Genomic DNA, 21,212 nt, shown 5'->3' with positions numbered 1-21,212 from the left:
TGTCTCTTCCTTCCCTACTTGCCCTGCTGAGTGGCTGGCAGCCATTGCTGGTCCCCCCCACACACCCCGTAGCTAGACTCCTTGCTGAGGGAACCCCACCTTGTTCGTGTATCAGGCAAGGCTTCCGATGGGGTGAAGCTTGAGGAGTCAGTCTAAGGCTAAGTCCATGGCAGCTCCTGATTCACCGATGGATGTGCCATGCGCTTCTGGCCAATGAGGCATGGAAGTGTGCCAGAGGACCTCTGGGAAAGCTGTCGTGGTTCTTAAATAGGACGCAGAGAAGCCTTCTTCTCTTCCCACTGGGGATGTGAGTGTTCGGACGCGATGCCTGGACTTGGAGCGGCCACCTCATGACCGCCTCTGGGGACCAGCCTGAGAACTAAACCCACAAAATCGGGGATGACAGAGCAGAAGGGTGGAGAGAACCCACGTTCATGCTTATATTGTTGATCTGTTTGAATTAACCAATCTCAATTCTTGTTACGAAATAATAAATCCCTGTTCTTTTTAAAGGCAGGAATCAGGGGCACCTGGGTGGCTCAGTGGGTTAAAGCCTCTGCCTTCGGCTCGGGTCATGATCCCAGCGTCCTGGGATCAAGCCCCACATCGGGCTCTCTGCTCAGCAGGGAGCCTGCTTCCTCCTCTCTCTCTGCCTGCCTCTCTGCTTACTTGTGGTCTCTGTCTGTCAAATAAATAAATAAAATCTTAAAAAAAAAATAAAATAAAGGCAGGAGTCAGCAAACTATGGCCCATGGGCCAAATTACCTGCGGCCTGTTTCTATGAGTGAAATCTTCTTGGGCAACAGGCACACTTCTTCGTTCACTTACCGACCACAGCCGCCTTTGCTGCAATGGCGGAGTTGCATAGCTGTGACAGAGACAAAGCCTAAAATACTTTCTTTCTAGCCCTTTACAAAAATGTCTGCCAACCCTAATTTAAGCCACATACAGGTGGGTCATCTATCACCTAAAGCCAGAAAGCTGATAAACTTGCACGTTGGCACGTGGTATAAATTATTTGTGTTTGTTCCCAGTTTCATTACTTGCTTCAGAAATTCCAAGCTGCAGTGAATTGTGTGGGAAAGTCAACGAATAAGTATTAAGGACTGAACAAACCACTGCAAGACCTAGTAACGTAAAAATAACAATTTATTATTATCTCTCCTGGCTCCGCGGGTTGACTGGGCTCAGTGAGTTGTTCTCATGTGGATCCCTTACATGGTTTTGGTCAGATGTCAGCTGGGGCTACAGTCATGGAGGGGTCGGCTACAGGTGGACATTCAAGATGGCGCATTCATGTGGCTGACAGTTCATGCGGGTTGTTGGCTGTGGCCCCTCCGTGGAGGGCTCTGTGGGCCCTCCCACGGAGGGCCAGCATGGAGGCTGGGTTCAGGCAGGGAATCCCAAGAGGGAATGGAAGCTGCCATGCCCAGAAGAGGCCCAGCACCATTTCTGCCGCGTTCCATTGGTCAAGATGACCCAGGGCCTTCCTAGTAGAAGCAGGCAGAGAGAAATAATCTTCATCCCTTCATGAGGGAGTGGCGAGTTCCCAGTGCAGTTTGTGGGATGGAGATACCATTGTGACTGTCTCTGAAAAATCCCAGCTGCCCTCCGGGCACAATAGTTCACATCCTTGCCACATGCAAAAATATCCAAACCCTTTTGCAATGCTCCCAAAACTCAGGAGGATCTGATGGGAAAGTCCAGATCTTGTCATCTAAATACAATGCAAGCACAAATGGCTCCCTCCTTGGGTAGGGTTCCTCAAATTGTTTCCTGTCAACAGGAATACTGTGAGTTAAAGACCGGCTGGGGGGGGGGGGGCCCTACACACACACACACACACACACACACACACCCCCCAATAAACAATGAGGTGTACAAGATACCCTTAGCCCTTAGAAGACACTCTTGCTCAAAAAGAGTAGGGGGAATGGGAGGCATATAGCAGTCACTGGTCTGTAGTAATTCAGAAATCTAGCTATATATATGCCTCCTGTCCTTTTTTTTTTTTTTTTTAAAGATTTTATTTATTTATTTGACAGAGAGAGAGATCACAAGCAGACAGAGAGGCAGGCAGAGAGAGAGGAGGAAGCAGGCTCCCCGCCGAGCGGAGAGCCCAACGCAGGGCTAAATCCCAGGACCTGAGATCATGACCTGAGCCAAAGGCAGTATTCCTCTTATTCTATCTTGGGTCATGTCCTACCTTCAGTGAGTTACTTCCCATGATTCTGTCCTCTGAATCACCCTTTCTTTGCTACAAGTAGTGGCTCATGTTTGCCACTGAAGAGCTTCCTTAGCCTGCTTCCTGTCCATATAAGTTTGAGGCTCTAGAGGCTTCTTTTCATTTTTTCAATCATCTCTACCCCTTCTGGTCCAGTGTGATGGTGCCGTCATTAGTTTAAACTCACAAACACATTGTGGGTTTCCTAGGAATTGTGTGGCGTTTACAAAACCCACATTCAGAAATATTTTTGAGGACAAGACCCTGTCTGGTTTGGGCTTAAAGTTAGGATTCTGTGTGGCACTGTTAAAATTCTCAGAAATCTTTTGACTAGCTGAGAGGTCTGGGAGGCACACCCTTAAGTATTTCTGAAGTCTTAAAATAGAGCCACATCCTTGAAAGAATCTTCAGTTGTCCTACTTTGTGAATAACTTACTCTCTGGGGAGGATGGAAATGTCAAGCTGTTTAATTTTGAACCTAGAAAGACACAACCTAGAAAGTCCTGGATTCTCTTCATGTACTCTGAATTATATCTGAAACCTAACAATTTCCCCCTTTTGTTCATTTCTATCTGCCCCTTATCAATCATGGCTGAGAAGAGTCAGCTGACACTTTCATCAGCCTGCCTGAAATCTCCTTAGCCAGTTTCACTATCCATTAGTTATATATTTCCTTTTCCACATTACTGCAGGTGACAGCCTTGCTAACTTTCTACCGCCACACCTCTCGGGTCTTTTCTCCAGTTTCCAGTAACGATTTTCTCACTGCCAATAATTTTCTCACTGTTCTTATGGGCCCCAATAACCTTCTTTCTGAAACTCCAGAGGCCATGGCCCGTTCCAAAGCCAATGTCATCTGGTTCAAGTTTTTAATGTCAACATCCCCCTCCTGGTACCCATTTCTGTTCTGATTATCTACTTCTGTGGAGCAAACCATCCCCAAACTTAGTGTCTTAAAGCGGCATTGTTTTACGTTTTTTCATTCTGACTAGTCACAGATGAGTAGTACTCCCTGGAGGTTTTCTCATGTGACTAGAGTTCATATTCTGATGTGACCGAGGCAGCATGTGTAAGAGAGGTGAGAGCAGAAAGTCAGGGTTGAATCTTGAAAGACTAATATTAATATGCCTGATGAAGGAATTGAAACTTTGCAAGATTGTCAGTGGAGAGTCCTGGAAGGATTTTGAGCTAAAGAGTGAAGTTCTCGTATCTTTCGTAAGACAATATCCTGAGAAGCAGTGTGGGCCCACGACAAGGGGTAGGCAAGGTAGAAGCTTGTTCGAAGGCCTAATGATGGCGGAGGTTGGGGCAAAGGTGGGGAGTGGAGTGGAGAGGAAAACTTGATGTGTCAGGAAAAACAGTCATGTTGAGTCTCGTCAATTTTTTCCCATCACCTCTGCTCATCTTCTTTCAGAAGGTATCTGAACATACCCTGAACAGGAGTACTCTGGACAGTTGGTGGTTTAAGAATATTTAGAATTATGTGTTGTTGTTGTTTTTCTTTTAGGAATTATGTTTTAATAGCCCTAATAGAGTCTTATTTTACTCCTAAGTCTTTCAGAGGATATTCTCTAGATCAAAGACCATGATGCCTTCATGTCCTTGTCATATTATGAACTTTGTTCATACCCTCTGCCATTGAATTATCGGCTAGATTCCAACTTTCAACTCCTTCCTCCTCAAAACACTCTCATCCTTTCAGTCTCACTTTGCTTCTATCTCTCAGTCTGCGTCTTTCCGTCTCTGTCAAAGGTATTTCTCTCCTCTACTTGGCGGTGACATGTTGGAGCTACCAGAAGTTCCATCCTAGGCTCTCCTCACTTCTGATTCCATACTCTTTTCTTGGAATCTTGATATTAAATTCAGTGGTTTCCAGCACTTCCTTGCTCTCACGAGTTGTTAGGATGATTGTTAGGATGGGGTTTGACTAGAGGTGACAGTAACTCAAAACACTATTAAAGTGTATTTCTTTTCAGGGAACTAGGCTCCTTCTGTCTCATTGCTCTGCCATCTTCACTCAACATTGGACTTTTACCTCATGCTCCAAGATGGCATCTTGGGTTTAAGCTACCACAACCACATTTCTGCCAGCAGCGAGAAATACAGCAGGAGGAAAGACACACCCTATCCTGTTAGGATACTTCATGAAAGTCGTAGACACTTCCTATATTTCACTGGCTAAAATTTAGCCAGGCGACTACCCCAGCTCCAGCTAAAAATGAGATGTTCTAATGCTAAAGAAGAAGGAGTAAGTAGATGGCAGTCTTTGCTATCATCTCCCAAATGCATCCCTCCAGATCAGGCTTCTCTGTAGCTCCTGCCGCTTTTGTATGCAAGGACACCTCAAACCAAGTATCCAAGACTGAGCACATAGCCTCTCCCAAGCCTTTTCCATTTCCTGTGTTTCCTTTCTAAAGAAAGGGCACCACACTCTACCTAGCTGGGCAAGCCAGAGACCTAGAATGCCTCCTTGATTCTTAAGGTAGATAGAATTGTTTGTTCATGATTCATCCTTGCATGGCTTCTCTCGGCTCTCCAGCCAGCAACCAGGTTAACCTTTGAAAATGGCCAATCTCATTTATAACAGGGCTGGGTTTCACCACTCTCTCGATCTGAGTGATTCTGTTATTCTCACCCCGGGAGAGATAACGAGGGGGCTTTCCCAACCACAGCATCGCTGTACCCCATTTGACGAGAGCTAGGTTACTGTTTGACTGTTCTCTCTCAGGGCAGGGGACCGATGTGTGTCATGAGCTGTTGAGCCGGTGGGGAGAGTTTGTGTGAGTCGAAAGGTGATAATCACTCCTGTGGAGCTAATGATGGGTGAAGTGCAGGCAGCGGGGGGGGAAAAAAAGCTCCTTGTCCCCGGCCACCTTCAGACCTTGCTCTCTCTCCAACAGGTAGACAGTCGGCAGGTGTTGCTAGGTTCCCACCTGGCTCTCTGATGCTTGCCAGGGCAGATGTGGGGCGGGGTCTCCATGCTGACACTTCCCTCTGTGCGGTTTCTGCTGGCCACGAAGGCCTTCTGGCCCCAGCCCTCCTGCTTCTCATCACTCCCCTCCTCCCCCTGAGAGTCCAGTTTATTATCTACTCATTTAAGTAAAGTGTATCGCCCCCCCCCCCAATCTCTTCTGGACATTGCCTTTGGATTCACTAAAAGCTCTGCTCTTATAAATCAAAGCTTTGGCTTTTACAACTATTATCTCTGAAGTGAAAGTCAGTGGCTGAACCTTGACACTGTCTTTGTCTTTGCTATCCAGAAGAGCACAGTCTTAATTCTCCCCAGGAATAGAGGTGCTGATTTAGAAATGCAAAAGAAGAAAAGCACAGCAACACATGAATATATTTGAAAATGTATCAAGGCAGGATGATGCCTCTGTTCTCCCACTTAAAACCCTTCAGCAACTTCCTATCGATCTGAAGATAAAGAATACACTCTTAAATATGGTCCCCAAGAGCCTAAATGGCCTGGCTTCTGCCTTCATCTCCAGCTAACTGTATACCCAGAAGTCTGAATGGCAGTCACTCCAGCTGCTTTCTCTACCTTCAAGGAGCTCCTTCTCCAATCAGGCCTTCCTTCTACCCACCCTTGACTCCCACTCCTCCTTCCTCTGGGAGGCACCTCTAGACCCACCCAGCCTCTGTGGTTCTTCTGTGTAAACTCCTTTTATCTGAGGGGCTTCTTTCAGTTGCTGGGTTATTTGGTTACTCTCTCTCCCCCCGAGCCTGTAAGTTGCTAGTGATCTGATCTGTCCTTGTTGTACTCGCCACTGCCCTTCAGAGAATGAATGAATGAATGAGATAAATGGATGAATGGATGGGTTCAGGAATGGTAGATATTCATTAAAGATGATCTTGCAGGGTACCTGGGTGGGGTGTGGTCAGCTGGTTTCAACTCAAGTCATGATCTCAGGGTTCTGGGATCAAGCCCCACATGAGGTTCTGTGCTCAGCATGGAGTCTGCTTGAGATTCTCTCTCTCCCTCTGCCCTTCCCTCTCATGCACTCTCTTTCTCCTCTCGGAAATAAATGAATAAATCTTTTTAAAAATGATCTTGAAACTCTGGGTCCTAACCCAATTTGGTCCATCAGAGTGAGCAATGAGCAGACTGGGTCTTATGAATGGCCAAAATATAGAGAGACCATTTTGGAATAATTTGAGGTGGGACAATCAAGTCCTCCTAAATCACCTGCTCCCTCCCACAATGGAAATTGTCACATGCAGTGTTATTCCTTTGAGCTCAAGGATCTTCTATCTTTTATCTTCCTAGTCTTTTAGGAAATTCACGTAATCCTAAAAGAATTTAGTCTTCATGAACTATACGTTAGGCAGCTGGATTCACAGCTGAGCCCCAGAGAGTGCATGAGAGGGAAGGGCAGAGGGAGAGAGAGAATCTCAGGGGGAGTGCGGGGCAGCAGGGAGTCAAAGAAGTGGAGAGGTGGGGAGGGATGGAGAGATTACGAACCAGACCTTGGAAGAGAAGTCAACCCATCAAAGCTGTCATCAGCCTCACAGACCTGCCACGCTCTGACACTTTTACTTTCATGCTTTGTGATCCAGCAAAAAGTCATTTTGCTGTTTTGATTCTCTTGCTCCCCAGGAATAAAGATACAAAAGCAAATAGAGGGAAGTTCTTTAGGAGCCAGTGGAAGCACATGGACATAGAGACCAAGTGTTTAGCATTTGAATATGTCCACTTAGAAAGCTTCGCTCATTTGCCTGTTTATTCATTAAAGAAACACGGTTGTCGATCCTGGAGCTGGCACTGTACTAGGCATTGGAAACAGAAAATGAACAAAGCATACAGTGTTCCTCCCCCTGTAGAATAGGGGGGACTTTCCACAAGAGCTTTTAAAGCAAAAGACATATGTTCTTCTGGGTCTTCCGATTCTCATGGCTTATAACTGCCTGGAAGTGTTGGGACTTGGAGATTTAGGGAAAGTTGGGGGATATATTACATTCCTGGGAGGCCCAGGGAGCTTTAAAAGGGGAAATGACACAGCTTTCTCCTTTTCTATCTTTCTTCATTTTGGTGACAGGATGGGGACGATGAAGAGAGAGAGGGACGAGGGTTGGATGCTGAACTCCAAGAAATGTCATCATTGTGGTTTGAGTGACTCTCATGGCAGAACGCCAGCCTGTGGCTTTGAAGTTTTGCTGCACACAGAGAAAAGATGCCTGATCTGCAAAGGAGGGTTTAACTGGCTGGCGACAAGCATCAGTTAAGTTTGTGACATCTTATTTCATTTCTTTCCTTTTGTTCCTGAAAGGCAATTTCTATCCTTCTTCAGTTACGTAAGAGCTGGAATCTTCGTGTTCTAGCATCGTACCCTTAATGAAATTCCTTCCATCCCTTTTCTAAAATGTAGTACGTATCCTTTCCCCCAGGCCACCACAGAGGGCACAAAGTAAAGCCATTCTGTGATGGTGATAACAGCATGTTATCTCTTCCTAAGGCTTTGCGTTGCTTTGAAAGATCAATATGCCTCCACTGGCAATTTCTGGTAATGTGGTTAGTTTAACAAAACACAATTTGAAAAAGAAAAATGTGAGAAAAACTGCGAGACGAGATCTGGGCCAACAAAACAAGAGATGTCTACCTTAGAGGTCAAAAACGAGTGGTTCCGTCTCATTCCTGCCCTCACCAGTGTAACTATGAGGATGATGGCAATGAAGGGGGACAAAGAGGCTTTGGTGTTTGGGAGAGGTGTCTGGGCTGAGGGAGTGAGAGTGCTTAACTGGGGGAAATGACTGTCCTCTTGCCCAGTGGTACAGGGCTCTGTGTCGGACCCCCCTGCTTGGCAAGAAGGACAAGCTTTCAAGAGAGCTGTTCACACAGGCTGCACCAACCCACTGCCCGGAGTTTCTAGGCACTGCCCATATCTGCCTTTACTCTGAAACTACTTCGATAGGTCACCGACAACCTCCATTTTGCCCAACCTAATGTACTTGATGGCCTTTATGTCGCTCTATTGGACACACTCGACGACCTCTTCCTTCTTGAAGCACTATTCCCTTGGCATCGAGGGCACCCCGCTGTCCACGTTCTTCTTCCACTGCACGGACCCTTCTGTGGTTCCCTTCTGCTGGCTTCTCTCCTCCTTTTGTTCCCTCAGTATCGGACTCTGTCAAGGCTTGGTCTGGGCCCTCTTTCAGTCTTTCCCTGTAGGGGCCTACTTAGCCAGAGCGACTCCATCTCGGTTAAACAGCCATTGTGTTGCTTCTTCAGTAAAACTTAAACTGACCCTGCCCGCCCCCCAGGGGAACTTACTTAAAAGCAAGTCTGGGAAACCAGTAAAATATGATCAGCCAGTCCCTGAGGACAGAGCCCAAATACAAGGACGGGTCAGTCAGGTGGAGGTAACAGAGTCCAGAACGCAAGGACAAGTCAGGCCGGGTCGAGACATCCAATCAGTAAAGCGCACATACACATCTCCCTAACCACCAAAGAATGTAAACCCCGCCTTCTGGGCGCCAAACTAGGGTGCCAATTCTGACCAGAGTGATAGGCTAGTTCAAACAGCTACTATAGGGTAAATTGTAATTCAACTGGCCACCTGTGTGTGACTTAACATGACTAAACAACTTGCTCTGTGTGTTACAATCTTATTGGCCAGGCTCAACCACATGGCCTTTGCTCTATAAAAGCTAGTCTGTGAGGCTGGGGGTGATGGCTCTCTCTGTAGGAGACAGCCCCGGCCGGTCGGTTTGATTCTCGGTGCTGGTACGAAATAAAGCTTGACTTGACCTTCACTTTGTTTCAGTCTCACTCCTTTGATCATGGACACCATCGCCCCATGCTTGCTTTCTGAGTGTTTCTCTTTACCAATCTCAAACACTTTGATTGTTCCTCAGCATCTCAAACTTAATGGATAAAACAGGCCTACAGAACCCTTGATGCACCCCCCTCCCCCAGTCTACATCTGGCTCTTTCCCACTCCTCAGGATGAAGCATCTGCCATCATCCACCTGACTACTAATGTCCCCAAGTTTCTGGGGACCATCCTTCACCCCTTGCATTTCCATTCTTCTCTATCCAACCCCAAAGCAAGTCCTGTTGGCTGTCCTTCAGACAGATCTGCTATGAGCCTATCTCCCTGTGGTCTCCACCACAACCAGCTGGGTCAAAGCTACTGTCATGTCTCCTGTGGTTAATTGAGCAGCCTCCTGATTGGTCTCACTACTTCCTCTCTTGCCTCTTTCAACCACTTTTCCACAGAGTATTCTTTGAAAGGCAAATTATGTCACTTCACAACTTAAAATCCTTCAGTGATTGTCTATTGAAAATAAGGTCAGTATCATCTCCAAATCCCCCCGGTGCTTCCTCTTGCATCTCCTCTTAAATTTATGATCTTATCCCTGCCTGCCTCTTGCTCACTCACTCCATTCCAGGCACACAGGGCATCCCTAAACTCTTAGAATACACAAAGCTCTTTCCTGCCCCAGGGCCTTTGCACTCACTCTTCCCTCTGCCTGGACCACTTTCCTCTATTGCCCGTTTGTTGCTATCTTTGAGTTGTGACTCAGCCAAAATGTCACGTCCTCAGAAAGACCTTTGCTGATCACATTATCCTCTGCCCCAGCACTCAGTTGTTTCCTTCATGTACAAATCACTATTTGCAATTATTTGTTCATTTAATTGTTTACTTCACCTCACATTAGACCATAAGCATCACAAGGACAGGGATAATAACATCTGTCACTTATCCTTAATGGCTAGCAGAACACCTGGTGGATCATATGGGCTCAAGGAATGGTTTTTGCATGAATGCATAAAAATAGCATTAATGGTAGCTAATAGTATGTCACTTGGGGCTCTAGTTTTGACTACTGAACTATAGATACTTGTGTTGGTGGACCTTTTTTGGAAAATATTTAAATAGTCTGGAATTGGGATCATGCACTGTCTTAAGATATACTCAGAGAATTCCATGCCGGATTAATTTTCAAGTAGAACAAAGCTACAGTTCTGTAGAAGACATTAGAGCAGGAACATTTCTATGGGAAGATTCATACTCCAATAATAAAAGTTTCTAGTAAGTGGGCGCCTGGGTGGCTCAGTGGGTTAAGCCCCTGCCTTCGGCTCAGGTCATGATCTCAGGTTCCTGGGATCGAGTCCCGCATCGGGCTCTCTGCTCGGCAGGGAGCCTGTTTCCTCCTCCTCTCTCTCTCTGCCTGCCTCTCTACCTACTTGTGATCTCTCTCTGTCAAATAAATAAATAAAATCTTAAAAAAAAAAAAAAAGTTTCTAGTAAGTAGCATATCTGTGGAATAGCTTTGAAATTAATATGGAAACTGAATTAGAATCTCTACAGGCAACAAAAGGAAAAGGGTAAAGATAAAACCAAGACGGTCTTTGGGGGAATAAAACTACGACTTGCTGTCAGCAATAACTTTCAGTTGCTGATGGCCATCCTCCCAACAAAACCCAAAAAGTTATTTCAAAGAATCCTTGGAGTTATCAAATAGGGGACAAGACTGTTTGAAGATGGAATTTGGTTCATAGTTATCTTCTAACAATTTCTTAGAATAAGCATAAGTTGAAAAATGAGCTTTCCTAGTAGCTGCAAAAATTTCAACAAAAATATGTTCATCATCAACAGTGATATGATTAGACCATTTGTTTCTTACGACTGAGCTCTGAAAAGAAAGAACAATTATTGATAATTAAGTGTTCTTCCTTTTATGCAGTTTTGGCTTATTTCTAAACACTTCAGTGTTCATTGAGGTTGCCTAATAACTTAATGTTTGAATAATAAAACAACAATTATATGTGCTTTTATTGCTACTTGTAATATGTTTATAATTTCTCTGTGTGTAAGATATAAAATACTTGTTTGCACTGATTTTTTTATTTAATAAGTTTTGCAGTCATGAAAATATCAGTGTTAATGCTGGGGCACCAGAGTGGCTCAGTTGGTTAAGCATCTACCTTTGGCTCAGGTCATGACCTCAGGGTCCAGGGATTGAGCCCTGTGTAGGGCTCCCTTCTCAGTGGGGAGTTGGCTTCTCCCCCTCCCTCTGCCCCTCCCCCTGCTCATGCCCTCGTGCTCTCTCTCCCTCTCTATCTCAAATAAATAAAATCTTTTAAAATATTATCAGTGTTAATGTTAATACTTCATTATAAGTCTAAAGTGTTATTGACAACACGCCCACATTGTTGTTTTGTTTCAGTTCTGTGATCACTATTCTTGCCTGGCCCCAGCAGCCCACAGCAGTGAGAGGTGGAGACTGGCCAGCCACTGGGTACCCTGTTTATGACATGACACTTCATCCTGATTGGAGTTTGACCTTGATCGGGCTTGTGGATGAAGGTGTCATAGCTTACCTGCTCTGATCTTGACTGGGTTGGAATGTCTGATCCAAACTGAGGTCGTGTGACTTTTCAACCAGAGGAAGAGCCTAGACCTTCATGCAACATATGGCAGGTGTCTCAATCACTACATTACCCTATGTGGTGGGTGGCATTGGGCCTTATGGAGGTCAAGTAGTTTCCGCCAAGATCCCACAGCTACTGAGTATAGGAACCAGGAACTGAGACCCTGCTAGTCTGGCATCGAAGCCTTTTTGGCTCTGCCTCCCTAGCTCACGGCAAGAATCACCCAAAATTGTGCTTTTGCAAGAACACAGCCCCAGCCTCTCTGAGAAAAGGAAAAAGGGCCAAATTGGTTTTGTATTGTCCTAGCACCATGATGGAACTTGAGAGCCAAGTCCTGAGCTGCAGAGGGAGAAGAGTGATCTCAACAACGGAACTGGTTACCCCTCGCCGAGGCACCCTCCCATCTGCAGCATGCTCTTAGCCCAGTAAAAAATGGAGAAAGGTCTGCTCCTTCTCACGTCTGCCTCCTAGGATGGTTAACCCACTGGTTGGTGGGACAAGAACCTCATCTATGGGAACACCTACAGAGGCTTACCTCAAGTTCAAATTCCCGTAAAATTTTAATGACAGATGTTCCCGTTGTTAAGTTGGGTCACGAGTACTCCTGCTCCTACTGCTAACGTCACTGTCACTGCTTCCACTGCTGAAGGTTTTCAGATGCCTGGCTCAATGGTCTTTGACTGCTGTTTCGTGGTAGATTCAGACTCTGCTGAGAACATGGTGGCGCCTTGGACAGAGCTCTGATAGGGGAGCGTAGATGACAACCGAAAATGAAAGCTTTTCTTGCTTTCAGTGTTCAGCACCACAGAAGTCACATTTTCATTGATCCTCTAAATATTTAAAATAATTAAGTCTAAATTATCACTGTATTTAGTTGAAGTCGTGTATTCTAACTACAACCTAGTAGGAATGTACTACCAACTTGCTCTAGGACCTGCTGTACACTGCTTGCCTCAGATTGATTTAAAAAAAAAAAGAAACTCATAGATTTGTTTTAATCGGTACCCATTCTTTCAGATTCCTGTGTTGGCTTTTGTTGCAGGCTTCCACTAAAAGCTAGTTGCTGCTCAATTGAACGTGTAGAATGTGCAAATAATAATTGACAAAACATTCATGACTCATTAAAGTAACAGCCCTTTGGAAACAGAATAAAACAATGGTATGCACTGAAAGTGTTGTAAAACACAGTTAAATCTCTCCAAGGTAAAGGCAAATCAGAGGGGCTGTCACACCTTGTATGTCACTTGATGTCTGAAATAAATGATATCAGCCTTTCTTAACCTAGGAGTTGATTCTAATGCAAAGCAATTCAGCTCCACACCAACTTACAATAAAATGCAAATGGTCATCCGGCCTTGTACCTTTCCAAGATTGTAGCTGAAGACTAAAGAAGTGGAGTCCCACTGGGCCTGACTGGCCATCGCCATCCTCAATCAACATTTTAAGGAATTAAGCACCAATAAACCAGAAACCAATTTGGATTTGGGTATAAGTTGTATGTGCTGAAAAAAAGGAGCATTGTTCTACTGGAGTTTCAGTTTTTTGGTTTTTATCACTGAAACCACTAAAGAATATGGCCCTATTGAATTCTTAAACTGAGGACTTTGGTTATGGTTGGTTTGGACATTTGGTTATGTTTGCATTTGTCAAAGGCATGACCGCTTATTCGAGCTGATAATACTGTTCCTGTTCCCTTACTAAGAGTTTAAAGAAACCGGACTGTATAAACTACCAACTAGACCCAAAGAGCTTTTTTTTTTTTTTTTAAACAAAGGCTTTCTTAGCAAACACTGGAAACAATGTAAAAATATATCAATAAGGAAATGTCAAAATACAACATATCCCAGAGACATATAATTAAGTAAAAGAATGTGTAGAACAATATATATAATGCCCTAAGATTTATTAAAAAAAAGAATCTTCTAGATGCATAGATTCACAGACTCCAAACTATAACAAGGGCTTCACGGGAAGAGGAAATGATGGGGGGAGAGGGCACAAAGGTGAGGATTCGGGTATTATTTTGAAGTTAGCTATTACGAAGCAAAGCAAAACCAAGTGCAAACCAACAAGCAAACAAGAACCCTGGGGCTCCTAAACTAGCAAAGAATGTAGTAGTTCCCTACGGTTGCCCCAACAAAATTGTGGCCAGAGGCTTCAAAAATAGAGATTTGATTTCTCACAGTTCTGGAGGCTAGGAGTCAAGAGAGCCGGGTGTGGGCAGGCTTGGTTTCTCCGGAGCCTCTCTCATTGGCGGCATTTCTTCCCTTTGTCTTCATGTGGCCTTTTCTCTGTGTGGGTGCTCTTCTCGGGGGCTCCCCCTGTGAGTGCTAATCTCCTCTAACAAGAACACCAGTCCTATGGGACTAGGGCCCGGCCTATAGGCTGCCTTATAGCTTGAATCCCCTCTGTGAAGATCCTATCTGTCTACAGTCACATCCTGGGGCCCTAGGGGTGAGGACTTCAACAGATGAATTTGGCACAGGGACACCATTCAGCCCTGCACCAGAGGATGTTCATTTTATTTTATTTATTTTATGGGAATTCAGGCTGTTTCTATCAAATGCCACACAATTTTAATAAACCTCACGAGGAGAGCAATCCTTCATGAACATCTGAACGCTGATTACAGCCTTACTTCAAGACATTTCCAAAACAATTTAAACTAAAATTATACTCTTACCATGACTGATTATTTGAAACTTCCAGCATTTTCATTTTGAATTCCAGACCGGACTGTGTGGGTTCCATAGCCTATCAGCTTTCATGGTGACTGTGTAGTTTTACTCTACAAAGAGGCCAGAAGTTATGCCAAAGAGCACTTTAAACATGTGTTCTGGTAAATAAAATCTCAGATACTTCAGTCCCCCTCAGTTTCACTAACATGCAACTTAGGGGGCCCCTAATTCAAAATGACTGGTGTCCTTAAAAAAAGGGAAGATTTGGACTTAGGCCTGCAGATGGGGAGAAACCCATGTGACCATGAGGACCTCCATCGGCACAATCCTTCTATAAGCCATGGAGTGTCAAAGATGACCAGCCAACGCCAAAAGCTGGGAGAGAGGCATGGAATAAATTCTCCCTCACTGCCTCAGAAGGAACCAGTCCTTCCAGTGCCTTGATCTTGGACTTCTGGACCCCAGAACTGGGAAACAATCAGTTTCTGTGTGTGGGACACCCAGTCTGTAGTACTTTCTGGGAGCCCCGGGAAACTGACACAGTGTGTATCAATAAACAGAATGGGAAAAAAAAAAAAAAAAAAAAAAAGCCTTACGGAAAGTGTCCTCAGGCAGCAGGCATCCTGGGGCTACGTGGTTCCCCTTCCTCTAAGTAACTGTTGAATGGGATTCTCTTCAGTGGCTTATCCCCTGGGGGCTGTCTCTCTTCCTGACAAGATGGTGCGGGCTTCTGGGTGACAGGAAAAAGGCCTATTTCTGGCACCGCCCAGAATGCCTCGTTCTACCTCTGGGGAATCGAACATTTGTGTTTGAGTGCTGAAGTTGCCGTTTGCTCCAAGTCATGCCTAACCCAAAGAAGGCTTCAGATGAGGAGACACGTACTTTATACCTCAAACTTAGCCACACAGACCTACTTGCAGGCACAGATTTTCAAAGAGCGCAGCATGGGTTCCTGGGCCAGGCTGGGGTCCTTCTGGCTCTCATGCTTGTTTATCAGCTTGTTTATCAGCTCAGAGACCATTCTGGATGCTTTGCAGCCACAGCTACATTTCTTCCTTGGAGCTGGCCTTGGGGATCCCCATAGCAGTTTGGGGGAACTGAGCTAGAGACCCAATTTGCATTTGTGGCTCATGCACTTACCCCATCCGGCTGAGGGCTAGCTTCTGAATGTTCTCTTGCTTACAAGTCAGGTATCCTAGCAGCTATGGGCCAGGCACCACACAGTCCGGATGTTAATGGTGATTTTTTTGTTCACGATGGATTCCTCACAGGTATCTGCAAATGCACCCGTAAGCAAAACACAGCTAGGATGGGTTCATTTAAAAAAGAAAACAGAAATAGAATTCACACCAGGTGTGGGTTTCTGTGCAGACGTTAGCTCACTGAATCTCGAGAAAGAGAAAACCCACTTGGAGACTAGGTATTGCATTTCTATTTTCGCATGTTGAAATTGATGTTTTGAGAAGTTAAATTGCGTGCCCACATTCATTTGACTCGTTTATGGTAAGCCAGGGATTCAAAAACCGCATCTGCCTGACGGTGGGGCCTGTGCCTTTTCCACATTACCAACAGGTTACATAAAGGCTGGGCAGCCGTGCAGACAAGGAGGAGAGAAAAGTAGGCCATAGATCGTTGCTGTAAATGGGTATAAAACAGAGCTGAGAGTTTCCAGGTAGCCAAAGAACAGATTACTGGGCTCTCCTCTGATAAATAGGCCAAAGCAATTCCTTAAGAAAAAGAGACAAATTCACTCAACATCTTTGGTAATTATGGCACTGATATAATTATGTCTGACATCCCCCACTGCTCAGGAACTGTCTGATCTCCCTCCCTGATAAAGTGGGGGCCATGACGGAGTGGATCCAGTTGTGGGAGGTGACCAGGGAGTGTGGGCAGTGTAGGCAGGTGGGTGGCAAGCCCCGGAAGCAGGGTGCCAAGGCGAAGCCAGGCCAGAATCAGAACCACCAGGCCGGTGCTGGGTCTCCAAGTCATGTGGGTTTGGGGCTGGGGCACGAGTTGTGCGCATGCGCGTCCATAAACCCAGGAACAAGTTCTTGGAAAGGTCAAAGCAGATGAAAACAGGGCAAATCTGGAGTCATCCGTGACCCAAAGGTCATCTGCTTATGTGTTTTGTTCATTTTAAGTAGCCGCTTTGGGGTACATATATAAAGACGTATAAATAAGCAGGCATCGACATTTTCCAACTGGCCACTTTTTACATCACTTTACCCCAGTCTAGTTCTAGGAAGCCCTTCCTGCGGGTGGCGCGAGTCAGGGGATGTGGCCCCTGGGTGTAGAGCCGCCTAAAAAGAGCCGGGACAAACGGGTATGGAAGCAGCTGCGCATGTGCGGGGTCCAGTGTCCTTGGACCACCTGCTGAACGTACCTGCGGACGGTTTCCGAGATTATTCCTCTGTGGCAGCCCGTCCTCCCGGTGACCGCCGAGGCCCTGCGGGAGCCAGGGAATCGGAGCAGCCTGTTTTTCTGGAGCAGAAGGGCGACTGAGGGCGTCACATTGGCCTCGTGGCTCTCCAGGTCGGTCCCCCCAGCTCACTCAGGGGTGCTCCTCAGCGCTGATCTCCGCGGAGCCGCGGTGGCCAGAGCCTGTCGTCTGGGCCTGGTCGTCCGTGTCCCGTGGAACATGTACAAGAGCTTGTCCGGGACCCTCCCTGGCCAGACCTGGCCTGGGGTCGGGGGGGGCTGGGCGGACTAGCTGGGTAACCTGACGCATGCGCGCTGCTCACTTTGTCCAGGACACCGGGACCGCGCTGAGGGGGAAATGGCCTTAAGGAAGAATGCTGTTCCTCATCCCTCGGTGCCTGGCTCTGCCAGCTGCAGGGATTTCGTCCCGCCAATTAAAATAAACAATCCCACATGTGCACAGCCGACCTGGGGAAGAGGTGTCGGGAAATCAAGACGCCACAGAATCTGACATGAAATGTGTTTAAGAGCAGCTTGGCTCTCTTGACTTGGGAAGTGGCTTTTCTGCGAGGTTCAGAGTCTCAACGACTTTGGAACTGGAAGAGAAGGCGTTGCTCACATGGTCAGGCCTCCATTTCACGGCGGAGGAGAGGGAGGACTAGCTTTTCTGGGATCACAACTGGAACAGAAGAGGTGACACGGCAGCCTGCTGTGTCAGTCGGGTGCTCCCCAACAGTGAAGAGGACCAGTGGGGCCCAACAGGGCAAGGGGGGGGGGGCGGTGGAAAGGGGCCAAAGCTTCAGAGGAGACAGGGCTAGCTCTGGATCTGGAATTGGAGGCCCGGGGGGAGAGGGTTAGCCGCCAGGCATGGAGCAGAGCACATAGAGTGGTTCCCCGGCCAGGGGGGAGGCCAGCCTGAAAAGAAGGGAGAGGCCGAGCTGAGTATGTTCGTCAGAGGTGATGACTACAGAAGCCAGGGCCTATGCTAGCTGGGTAAGCAGAGGGGATGCAGCCGCACGTCCCACTTATGGGAAAGGAGAAGCCCGTTGTTTCTGAGTTGAGCCTTCGAGAATGACTCCTGCAGCCTTGCCCCGACTGGGCTCCAGGAGAGCTGAGGTCTCTGTCAGGATCAGAAAGCTGCCAGACAAGACGCTGACACACAGCCAGCACACACTGCTTCCAAACCAGAACCACCCTCACCCCCACCACACACCCCTGCCTCAACCCGTGCCAGTGGAGTGGATGCTTTGGGCCCTGTTTATCTTTCCTCCTACCTCACTTCTGCATGGAAATCCCTGGGGTGCCTCCTCCTCCAACAGGGGGTACCTAAATCAGAGCTGGAACCCAGTTGTGTGGGAGTCTGGAAAATGTGGTTTTAGCCTTCACTCGTTCAGCTGTGGGAGGAAAGTTAGGAGGGTTTGGAATGGATGTTGGAGAAGCCAGTCCACAGTGTTCACTCCAGACAGAGGGCCTGGAGTCCCAGGACAGAGAGCTGTTCCTAGGAGCTTGGGTTTATGGGGTCCAAAGTCAGCGGTCGCTGATGAGCTGTTGGCCAGAGGGAAGTCAGGAAGACGGTGATTTTTTTTAATTTAAATTTTAGTTAGTGAACACACAGAACCATATTGACTTCTGGAGCAGAACTTATTGATTCATCACTTACAACACCCACTGCTTATCAGAACAAATGCCCTCCTTAATGACATTACCCATCCCCCACCAACCTCTCTCCATCAACCCTCAGATTATTTCTTTATCGTTAAGAGTCTCTTATGGTTTGTTTCCCTCTCTCCTTTTTTTGTTTCCTCCCTTCCCATATGTTCATCTGTTTTCTTTCCTAAATTCCACATATGAGTGAAATCATATGATATTTGTCTTTCTCTGACTGACTTATTTCACTTAGCATAATACATACTAATTTTATCCATGCTGTTACAAATGGCAAGATTTCATTCTTTTTGAAAGCTGAGTAATATTCTTGTGTGTGTGTGTGTGTGTGTGTGTGTGTGTGTGTCTACAATACACCACATCTTCTTTAGCCATGGATTTTTTTTGTTGATGTACAGTTAGGCTCTTTCCATACTTCGACTATTATTGCTAATGCTGCTATAAACATCAGGATGCATTGTACCCTTTTGAATCTGTATTTTAGGAAGCCAGTGATTTTGAAAAGACTTATCGAAAAACATTCTTCAGAATAGATTTGTCTCCAAGAAGTCTTGGAGATTGTTGCTGTAATATTCTAAAGTCAGAGATATTGATGGCACAGAGTGGGAGTGATGGGGGTAGAGAGGAGGAGAGTAGTAACGAACAGCAGGTTGAGAATGTGTGATGACTGACGAGATGGGTAACAAAGTGACTCCTAAACTGCATACAGAGACTGTAACGTCTGTCCTTGACTCTCAGTGTCTTTCCCAATGAGTGGCTTGTAGTAGGTGTTCAATATATGCTTTATGAGTGAACAAGAAGGATAAGTCAAAGATGGGATGTGATTGTCAGAAGGCAGATGAGCAAATAACTACTTGAAGCAATAAGTCAGCCAGTGCTGCTCTTATCCCCTCTTTGTTTCTAGTAGCCTGAGAAGCAAACAGAAAGAGCACTTTACAAAGAGTCAGGGGAGAGACTGAGGAGCTTGAGGGGGGGAGAAAGAGGAGAACGTAACCAATGGAGCTGATTCTGCAGCAGAAATGAGAATTTCAGGACTATGTCTACATTGGGAGAGCAGCCTGAACCCTGAGGGTAGCCCCAAATGGAAGTGTACAGTGCCCCCAGCCAGATGGAGGGAACCCTGACTCCAGACACTCAGCGACATGCCGGTGGAGAGGGCAGGGTAGAACTTCTCCACAGGGACTGCACACCACTGCAGCTGAGTTTTCTTTCTTTCCATTCCCCGCCTCCTCTTGCCCCCTTCCCCAAACTCCGGAGCATCATAATTAGAGAACTAAGGTACACATTTAAAAACCAAAGGACCAGACATAGCTGAAAATCAAAATGCTGACACAGAAGGAAGTCTTGCAGTAATCTCAGTGAATGTAAATGGAGAAGACACAAATGTTAAAGCAAACAGGGACGAGAATAGCTGTGGCGCAGACATGAAGATAATCCAACATAAGAATAATTGGTGTCCCTGAACTATAGGATTGACAAATGAAGAAAAAAATGTACTTGAAGATATGGAAAAACTTCCCAGACAGAACTGATTGTGCAGGTTAAAAGCAAACTCCACATTCCTGGAGATTTCCATACTCTAGGCTCTATTCCAAGGCTTACCCTGAAGAAGCTTTTGAACTGTAGGCACACATGAGGAAAACTTTGGGCATCCAGAAGATCACCATCAACTATAACAGAAACAAACGAGACTGACCTCAGAATGCCTCACAGCCGTCAAAGCCTCAACACAGTGGATCAATGTCTGCCAAGCTCTGAAACAAAGTGTGACCTAAGATTATTATAACCTGTCCAGATGCCATTCAAATGTAAAGGCAACAGACATCTTTAGACAGTATCATGAGTCTTCTTTTAAAAAATTTACATGAAAACCTTACTAACTGATACATAAATCATGGTTTCAAAACAAACAAAAGCCATCAAGGGTAAGGAAGCTCTGATAAAAGACTGACAAGTGAATATGGAATTCACTTAAATATAGAGTCAAAACTAAATAATTATGAGAACATGTAATTATAGAGCAGAGGGTATGCCTTAGGAATCTGGAAAATACTGAAATTATCACACAACCTACAAAATTCAGGGGTTGTTGAATGGAAGAAGTATGAACATTTTCATCTGTTAGAGAAAGGAGTCAATCAGTATTATCTGAAACTGATTCAGAAAGTTACAGAAATAAACAATACCCAGCCTCTCCTTTCTCCTTCATAATCACTTTCTTTTTAATCCTTTAGGGATCTTTGGGGAAAAGCCCTCTTGTGCTGAAAAACTTTTATATGACCTTAGTAATTCTTTCAGCTTCACTTTGGTTTATATTATCAACTGATACTAAATACCTGAAAAATTAAAGACAGCTTCTGTGATATGATCCCTAGTGTGTAAAAGTGATTGTGCCCATGAACTATCTCCACCAGCTGTATAAATAGAAAATACTCAGACCATGTTCTTATTTGTGAGTGATGGGCTTGAGGTTGTCTCTGCATTAGGACTGTTTGAATTCTTCATAACAAAACATATTTTGTTTTATTTTGTTTTTAAAATCTTTAAGTTTGAATAGAGTTGACACATAATGCTACTTTCAGGTGCACAACAGAGTGATTGGACAACTTTGTGTGATGCTGGGCTTTGCTCCCCTCTGTCTTCACACAGCGCCATCACAACACCATTGACTGTATTCCCTGTGTGGTGCCTTTCATCCCCGTCTTACTCATCCCACAACCGGAAGCCTGTGTCTCTCACTCTCCTGCACCCATTTTGCCCATCCCTCCTCCCTTCTGGCAACCATCCATTTGTTCTCTGTATTTATAGGTCTGAGATTGGATAATAAGATTTTTAAAGCAAAAGC

The 21,212-nt window shown here is 45.6% G+C and overlaps 1 long non-coding RNA gene across 1 annotated transcript; it reads right to left on the bottom strand.

Annotated features, from left to right (window-relative positions):
* Window positions 1-1,476: 1,476 nt before the first annotated feature.
* Window positions 1,477-16,985, bottom strand: LOC131813970 (uncharacterized). Its single transcript, XR_009347064.1, has 4 exons — window positions 16,668-16,985; window positions 15,422-15,556; window positions 12,139-12,343; window positions 1,477-1,776 (listed from the first exon to the last, which is right to left on the bottom strand). It is a non-coding gene; the product is annotated as an uncharacterized LOC131813970 (long non-coding RNA).
* Between the last annotated feature and the right edge of the window lie 4,227 nt (window positions 16,986-21,212).

The sequence above is a fragment of the Mustela lutreola genome, chromosome 13 (assembly GCF_030435805.1).
Source record: "Mustela lutreola isolate mMusLut2 chromosome 13, mMusLut2.pri, whole genome shotgun sequence".
In the NCBI taxonomy this organism is placed as follows: domain Eukaryota; kingdom Metazoa; phylum Chordata; class Mammalia; order Carnivora; family Mustelidae; genus Mustela; species Mustela lutreola.
This window is presented reverse-complemented; position numbering and strand designations above follow the sequence as displayed.